The sequence below is a fragment of the Copadichromis virginalis genome, linkage group LG23 (assembly GCF_057382275.1).
Source record: "Copadichromis virginalis isolate Kocher_CV1m ecotype Utaka linkage group LG23, C_Virginalis_male_GT1.1, whole genome shotgun sequence".
In the NCBI taxonomy this organism is placed as follows: domain Eukaryota; kingdom Metazoa; phylum Chordata; class Actinopteri; order Cichliformes; family Cichlidae; genus Copadichromis; species Copadichromis virginalis.
The window spans coordinates 27,765,122-27,774,582 of NC_140639.1; the positions used below are offsets into that span (position 1 = coordinate 27,765,122).

At 39.6% G+C, this 9,461-nt stretch overlaps 1 long non-coding RNA gene across 1 annotated transcript; it reads left to right on the top strand.

Annotated features, from left to right (window-relative positions):
• Positions 1-754: 754 nt before the first annotated feature.
• Positions 755-2,579, top strand: LOC146681065 (uncharacterized). The gene is made up of 3 exons (XR_014918060.1): positions 755-1,166; positions 1,472-1,654; positions 1,751-2,579. It is a non-coding gene; the product is annotated as an uncharacterized LOC146681065 (long non-coding RNA).
• Positions 2,580-9,461: the final 6,882 nt, after the last annotated feature.

The window sequence follows — 9,461 nt, forward strand, 5'->3', positions numbered from 1 at the left end:
TCTGTGGTCTTCCTCTTTCATCTTGAACGCTTCTTCTTCCACCTGCTAGATACTGTTTTTAATAACACATTATTAAAATCCACAAACTTCAGCTTCCTTATTGTAGAATAACTTAAACAACACCATATCTACTCTGGTGAGAAATCTACCCGTGTCTAGATCTCCCAGCACTGCATACGAAGCACCTTCAGCTTCGTCTCCCAGTAATATCTAATTTAGCCACCAGGTGCCAGCATTTCCCTGCACTGTCAGTGTGCTCCGTTGATTTTGCGCTTTGTGTTGATGCTGTTTATTACATTGGATGCACAAGAGTCAGCGGTGCTGCTGTGATTTGGTGCATTTGAAGTGTTCAGCCACCAGAGGGCAGTGCTTGACAAAGTAAGGGGTCTCACACACAGCTCAGGATCCACATGGGATAACTGGAAGAATTCATCAGCGGTGGTGTGTTAGGAGAAATTATAGCTTTAGATTTGTGTTGGAAATTTCTTGGCTGAAATGTTTTGGGTAGAGTCTCATTATAAATTCTCTCTTTCTCTCTCACACACACACACACACACACACACACACACACACACACACACACACACACACACACACACACACACAGACAAAAAGACTGTTAAAGTGTTAAATAAGATAAATGATTAGCTGGGTTCATACTGAGCATCCAGCAGCATTTGAAAAGGCTGATACGAGGTGATGGTTGCTCTTATTCACAGGGCAGATTGATTTAAATGTGACTTTAATGAAATCAGGCAGATTACGTGCCTCAATATTGTATCACTAATCTGAGGTGCTGATTGAGATGATTTACAGAGGAACAGGTGCATATAGGAGGCATCTTTTTATGCATCATTTTGCCAATGAGACACAGATATTTCCTTCTGCTGCTTTAGAAATCAGCCTTACTAAACCAAAAAAACCAAAGAAAATGAAGACGTAAATGTGCTTTAACAGTGCGGTGCTTTTATTCTCTCAAGTGTTATTTAAAAAAAAGAAAAAGAAAAGGTCTGAGTCCCATTTCATTTGTCAAAAGGCTACTTAGGAATGAAAGATGTCCCCCTCCAACTTTTTTTTTTCTCCCAAGGACGAATGAGCTCATGCTGCTTGGCCCTCTGCCTGGACGAGGAGAAGGAAGAGGAGGAGGAGTCGGATGCATTCATCAGGTATATTACATCACCGCGAGCCAATCCGCTGCTCTTTGGCACGAGCTTTCGCAGCGGCAGTCTGTCACAGAGTTTAACATGTGCGAACCAGCTCAGGAGGGAGAGGGTGACGCCAGGTCGAAAGGTTAAATCGGGGTTTCATTAAAACATCTGCTGAAGAATTCCCCCAAACCTGATCCCTCCAGAGTTTGGAGTTTTAATTTAAAAAAATGTCCCCATCCACCTGCGCGGCTCAGGGAAGAAATGCTAAAGCAGCGTGTGATTTACTAACAATGAATCTCATTTGCTCTTTTCTTACTTTTAAGGCACTGACAGGTGGTTTGAGGAGAATCTGAATCAGAGGAAAAGAAACTTTGAGGTCAGTTGATCAATTCAGCAAAAAGAAAAAAACGGCGAAGCTGCTCCGTAAATGTCCTTGGAGGTCTCGGCTCAGTTTTAATAAACCACTCTGCGCCTCGAGCTTTCCAGCAGCCGCTGAGAGGAAGCAGGTTTGTTGACTCGCTCTGTCTGATTGTGCTCATGCGTCCAAGGTTTTTTTCTTCTTCTATTTCACTGATTTTTTTTTTGTGTTGCTCCTTTTGCAGGCTTTCATCTACGTTATTCAGGGGCACTCTATTTTCTTAAAGCAAGCGATCAATAACCTTAACATTGGAGCCACTTTAAAGGGTCGGATCAGATTATCAGGTGCTTACTATGGAACAAATAATTTTGTAATTAAAGAAAGCATAGCAGGTACGTCATAATGCCATAATGCATAACTCCTGCACAGAGGAGCTTTGTTTCCCGGCTACATTTACTCATCCAGTATAATAAATGTACAGAGGTTAATGCTAAATATGGAGTGAAGTTGCAGGATAATGCTTTATTAAAACATAAAGCAGTATATGGATTTGGCTGGGTGTCAAATATATATATATGATTGTACTGTACATTAAATGTGGATAATTATATAAAATGATAATTATAATAAGCAATATAGTTGCATAGCTGCATGTAAGAGGACAACAACTCTATACGTGTTGAATGTTTTAAAATTGTTATTTTAAATATTGTTAGATATAAAAGGCCCCACCATTCATTGAGTGTCTAATTAATTTGATCACATGCAAATAGTCAATGATCGGTTAATGATTTAAGGTGTCTCAGTTTCCTTGTAATTAAAAGTGGCCTCTAGGCTGTAGGGCATTTGGACGTGGACTGCACAGCTTCTGCCACAAGGTGGTGCTATTTAGTAGGTGAGGCAGGTTGTTTGCGACTAAGTAGTAGAAGTAAAGGAATGTTTTTGTTGTTGTTGTTGTTGTTGTTGCGACTTACAAAAAGAAACATTGAAAATGTTTTGGGCGGACTGTGATGGATGGTGGATGATGTAGTGAACTAAAGTCTGTATGTGACACTACCTTTATTTCTGCCTGGTCTCTGGTTGCAGCATGTAACTGCAACATATGCAGTTATAGAGCATTGTATGAAGATGTTCATATGAATATAATGAGGTTACTTTTTTATAGTTAGTGTATATGCACGTATTAGATTTTAGAATCAAAAGAGTTATTTATGATGGACACCACCATCACCACCACCTGCAAGCAATTGGTGACAGTGGGAAGGAAAAACTCCTTTTTAATGGGAAGAAACCTCCAGCAGAACCAGATTCATGAGGGACCTTCTGGTTCTGGGTGCTGCTATAAGTCATGTTTGGCTTTGGTTCCTCCTTTACTTGCTTGGATGGGGACAGCAGCCATTGTATCATCTTGTTGTAACCAAAAAACATGTTTTAAAACCAAAACCAAAGCCCAAAGCTAAAGGACTTTAAACTGTGGCATCAATCACTAACTGCTTTTCACCAAGTGTTGTTTGAAACCATCCGTGTTTCGAGAAAATTGAGAAACCAAAGATCATGCATGCTTGGTAGAAACTTTTTAATTGCAAGTTAGTATCACTCTATATCAGCAAAGATTTCAAAAACTGACAAACCGTCAGCTGATTATGGAAGCGTTGTTGCTATAAGTCAAGATTTCAGGATAGGGTTTTCAACTTAATAACTCAAAATTTCAAGTTTTTGACTCAATTTTGAGTGTTTTGTAGAAGTTTGAGTTCATTAGATGAGATTTTTCGATAACCCAGCCACAGTGGGGCCACAAACCAGTGGACTCCTAGTTTTGGGCCCAAGCACAGATAAATGGGAAGGGTCATTTCAAGAGGGGCATCCAATATAAAATCTTCACTAAATCAGATGTTCAGATGATCAAGATTGAGATTTCTATGCCGGTCAGTTAATAATGACTGTGAATGCCTGTGAAAACTGTTGGCTGAAGACAAAGGCAGAGCCAACCCTGGAGGACGTTGGACAAATGTGTGAGGCTGAAGGACAAGAAGAAGACCTTAGACATGATTCATGGATGTAGTGAAGGAGGACATGCAGAGGGTTGGTGTGACAGAGGATGTTGGGAATAGGGTGAGACGAGGCCACCCCTAAAGGGATTTGAGTGTGTGTATGTATTTATTTAAACCTGTATGTATGGTTTTGACCCTGTATGGATTAATATTGTTTTTTTAAAAAGTCATTAAACATGTATGCTGTACAATATTTCACCCTGGAAAAAGAACAGTTCAAAGAAATCTGACCACAACTGTAAATGGCATCTGACCCAAACCTGTGTTGACTGGAGTGATATCCTGCTGTAGCCTCCCTTTGAACTCTCATGGGGATCTTAATTTACAAAATTAACATCATGTTGTAATAAATAAAATGGGAAATTAGCAATTAGGACCATAAACATATCATGAAAATGTGCTAAGGGCATAGATCAAGTACGAAGTAAGGTGATTTTCTCTTAGACTTCTATATAATCAGACTTGTTTTTGACACGTCGCCCCCTGCTGGCTCTGAAAGACACTGCAGCATTAAGGCATGTATACACTGAGTTCATATTTCAGACCTATCTTTTTAAGACAGTACTGATGAGAAATGAATCTCTAGGTCTGATGGGAAATGTGGTCTTTCCCCTGGCCACAGTGATGACAGCGTCTAAAAATGCTACAGAAAGGTCTCAAGGTCACTGGTGCTCCAGGACGCTGTTGGTACACAAGCGAGGCTTCAAAGCTGTCAACCTCACTCTGCTTCAACTTCTCTGAGTCTGTGTGTGTGTGTGTGTGTGTGTGTGTGTGTGTGTGTGTGTGTGTGTGTGTGTGTTTCACCCCAACATGAACCCACCACAGATACACAGAGTTGGGAGAAGGTGAATAGGGCATCACTCACTGCTCACACACAGATATGATTAGCATCGCCTGCCCTTTATGAGAGTACACTGTGTTCAAACCAGATTACAGTTTGTGTGTCTGCACTTAAACTGAACATGCAGCTCAACATCAGCAACAAAACATCTGTATCTCTGCTGTCCAGTACACAGGAATGTGCAAACGGTGATAGGATTTAACTTTAAGAGCTTTGCAGCAAGACAACTGAAGAAATAGGAACAGTATGAAAGTCGAGAGCAGCTAAAAATGGAAAAAAGAACCAGGAGAAAAGGCAAGTTGGTCTCAGATTACCTGAGAATAACTCTAATGATAATATTAACAGTTAAATCTCCTTCAGCATCAGTGCAGATACTGTTTGTTTGACTTTCTCTTTTTAAACACACAAAGTGTCACGAGCGCAAGCTATTTTTATCTTATTGTATATTTATTTTATTTTATTCTACTGTATATAGTATTTTATTTTATTCTATTCTGTACAGTTGTGTACTGTATTTATTCTTATTGTATTCTAATTTTTGCCTCATAACTTTTGCACTGTCCACTTCCTGCTGTGACAAAACAAATTTCCCACGTGTGGGACTAATAAAGGTTATCTTATCTTATCTTATCTTATCTTATCTTACACATGTCATCTGGGGGAAAGAAGAAACAGGAAGGAGAGGGAACAAGCTGTCGCCGGCATCGACTTTTGGTGTCCCTATTTTTTTCCAAATGAATGAGGACAGTGGTTTCCAATGTTTTTACATCTCATGTACCCCCACACCCTGTCACGGGGACTCTGACCCCTTCGTCAACACCTCTTATGTTCGGCTCTGTTCGTGCGAATTCTTTTAAGCTAAAACTTTTGACTATTTAACCACTTTACCAGCTTTTCATTCTGTTTAATGACTAATTTAAAAGTAATATTAATAATTATAATTTTAGTTAGCTAGACTCACTGGACACTTTATTAGCTACACCTTGCTTGTACCAGGTTGGGTCTCCTTTGGCATTCACAGGGGGTTTAGGTCTGTTTCAACACTTTGCTGGAAACAGTCCTGAGAAATTTTGAGATGTTTCTCCTTTCCAATAGTGGGCAATGACATGTTTAAGCATCTTCTCTAGTTGTAGTAGAGAGTGGCTGAAGGGGCCCAAAAAACCCCTACAAAAACCTGGACAGGAAACAGGAAGTTCTTTGTTTCTTCGGAACCAGACTAAAGAAGAGTCCATTGGTTTTCCTGGATATTTGTTTGGACCATTTCAGCTGTGCATTTGTGAGTGGGCTATAAGCAACACATATAAGTTAGTACTGTGTGTGTATTTCTTTTGTCTAATAAGTATAACTGGTGTGTGTGCGCTTCTTCCACTTAATGGGAATTTTGTATTCTGATTTAAACAGGAAGACACTACAGTTGTTGATGTACTGAAATAGAGATTTTTTTCACCCTAAGGTTTTCAGAGTTTTTAAAACTCAATTTGTTCGGAATAAAGGACCTTAAAATAAATTTTGTGCTTTGTCCTGAGCACGTTTGGCCAGACACCACCGTACTCTGTGGTCATAAAGGGATGGTCATGGCCAACGACAATACTCAGGTAGGCTGTGGGGTTTAAATGATGTTGGTCTAAAGTGTGCCAAGAAAATGTCCCCCAATCCCCAATCTTCTATAGATAGATCCACAAACAAGCTAGACCTGTAATAAATACTAATACATACACATTATTAAGTTAAAAATGAAAAAGTTCAATATATGCAAGCTATGAGATTAAGGTGCAAAATATTCTCCAGTCTTGGTGAGTCTGTGAATTATAGCCTCAGTTTCTTGTTCTTCGTCAGCATGAGTCCCAGCCGGTGTGGTCTTCTGCTGCTGTTGAGATGCTCTTCTGCGTACCTTGGTTGTAACAAGTGGTTTCTTTTTCTTGGATCATTCTCTGGAAACTCTGGAAAATCCCAGTGGATCAGAAATACTCAGACCAACAATCGCACCACATTCAAAGTCACTTATATTACTTTTCTTCTTCTTTCTTATGCTCAGTTTGGACTTCAGCAGGTCGTCTTGACCTAATCGCACTGAGCTACTGCTGTGTGATTGGCTGATTACATGTTTGTGTTAACAAGCAGTTGAGCAGGTGTCCCTAACGAGGTGTCTGAGCGTATTTCAGCTGCTAATTAACAGTCTACAGACATAAATGATGAAAATAGAAGGAATCAAGTTGTGAAAATGTTATTAACCAGAACCAAACTAAACAGTAATTATGTATATTTTTTTTAAATCATAAACCTGTACTATCAGTTATCATATTAAAGCAGGAGAATCATTAAGAGAATATCCCTGAACAGCAACGGAACATTGTAGCCACGGGAGAAATGTCAGTTGGACTAATTTCTATTTTCTCCCCATTATCTGAATGTTTTATCTTTTGAATGGTTCCTCTGTATAAAGTCTCAACATATCATGTTACGCTACATGCTTGAATTTCAGCATGCTGCATTAATTACACAAAAGCTGATATTAAAGGTCATCAGAGGTCATCTTTTTGCCATCAAAGATTGTAAAACGGAGCCGAAACACAGCCTTGTATAAAAGTGTCACACATTATTAACTGTAATAATAAAAAAAATATCACTGTTGATCCTTCTGGGGATGCTGCAGGCCTAAATCAATGAAGCATCTGTGATGGGGCGGAGCCTAATCAAATAACCCAATGACTTACACGCCCTGCATCTCCCCCCAGCCTCCCCCTTCCTAGAGTCATGCCAGCTTTCTACATAAGACGATCACTGTGGTTTAATAGCATGAAGCGATAGTTAGATCAGATACCGCATTGGCAGCAGCTCCCTCTGTCTCTCTCCGGCGCTATCAAGCAGCGTGTTTGGAGCGGCGATGACAGCGCTGGCACAAACAGGGAGTGCTGGAAGCTGGCCTCAGACCAGCGGTGTTGTGTGTTGCGTGTGTGTTGGTGTGTGTGTGTTTATGCTGGTGTGTGGCGCCTGTCTGGCTTTTGGCTGCAGCTCAAGGTTGAAGCCTGCTGGAATCAGAGGAATAGAAGTGCAGATGCCAAATCTGGACATCTATATATCAATTTTTTAGAGAAAGTGTAGCTAAAAAGGAGCACTATGAATCCTTTAAGGTGTCGAAGCCACGAAAACTTCCACTAGGGTTTTTTCAGGGCACTCCTGTGCAGTGTTGGTCAAGTTACTTGAAAAAAGTAATCAGTAACTAATTACTGATTACTCCCCCAAAAAAGTAATCCCGTTACTTTACTGATTACTTATTTTCAAAAGTAATTAATTACTTAGTTACTTAGTTACTTTTTAAAAACACGATTTACAACCTGAAGAGGTGATAAAGCAATAGATCTTTCAGCCCAATTCTACTTTTTCTACATAATCCATCATACAAAATGTAATCAAATGGAAAAGTCTCTTTTTAAAACTTGTTTTATCAGTTTTAATCTTTTAACTTTATGCATCAAGCAAAACATTTAATTATATGCAACATTCTCTGACTTGAATAAATTAGTTTAACATTTAAACCTATTTTCTACACATTCCAGCACATAAAATAAAATATTTTTTGTGTTTTCACTCACTCTTTCAAACAGATGCAAGTAAAACACAGCAGAAAATAAATAAAGTCAAAGACTCAGCGGTCCTTTTGCTCTATTTTCACCTGTAAAGCAGGAGCAGGGTAGGCGGAGGGTTACCCTGGTGCAGGTGTGCTGCGGTCAGTTGAAGAATCCGCGCGAGTGTCTCTGTGAGTTTCCCATCACGTCGTAGCTACTCGGTGCTTGCTCGGAAGTTTAGGGGTTTTTTTCGCTGTAAAAAGAAGTTTTCTTCCCACGCACGATGGACGCTAATGTTTTTGTCACTTTTTATGGAATCAAACTCAAAGTAAGGTCAGTACTTCCACACTTTAAACGCTGCACGCTCATACTCTCTCCCGCACTCGATATATTATCCATTGTTGATCTGCACACAGCTGCTGTCACCAACGTCGCACTTGCTTACGTCACTGTCATGAGACATTCTCGCAAAAAAAATCATGGTTTTAGTAACGCAGTAACGCAGCGTTCCTACGGGAAAGTAACGGTAATCTAATTACCGATTTTGCAATAGTAATCCCTTACTTTACTCGTTACTTGAAAAAAGTAATCAGATTACAGTAACGCGTTACAAGTAACGCGTTACTGCCCATCTCTGCTCCTGTGAGTGCGTCACGCGGCCCCGCCAACAACAACCTGCAGGCGGAAGAAATGCTGGATGCTCAGAAAGAGTGTCAGATTCAATTTAAAGGCTTTGGGGCAGCGGCTGCAGGCACGGCCACAGGACGGATGACAGCTCGTCAATATGACAGCTGGTGGCAGGAACTTTGACAAACTTACAGTCCACTTGTAGCCGTGGACGGATTATAAAACAGCTGGTCACTGGGTACACGGACATCCAAGACATCCAAACTCAATGAGGCATCTTTTTTGGCACATTTCTGCTCTTATATTACTTTTGGACATTTTACATCTGTTTCTACCCTTGTCTGGTCATTTTGGGTCACATTCTGGTCATTTAACGTGTGAGTTTGATTGTTTTATGGACATCTGCATTTCATTTGTGTTACTTTGTTACTTTTTCTGATTATTTTGCATGTTTGAATCCATTATATTTGTCTTTATGGTCATTTTGTATCTCTTTGTAGACTTGGGGGGCATTTTTGAGTGTATTTGAGTGTTCTTTGTAGTGATGGGATTTCCGGCTCTTTTTAGAGAACCGGCTCTTTCGGCTCTGAACCGGCTCTTCAGGTTGTTTTGTTGCTTTAATTAATTTATTATTAACAATAATATAAAATTATGCACAAAAGGAATTACTAATGTAAAAAAAAGTGGTTTTATTTATATATGTTTATATATAAATATATACGATGGCCCCTTGAGACAAAACACGTACAAACTCCAAAACACATTTCTTGCGTTAACTGAACTTCAAAACAGAGCTACCTAGACCACTTAAATTACACAATTGAAAGTATATGTGTATTGTTTGTGTATTTATACACAAGCACTCATGTA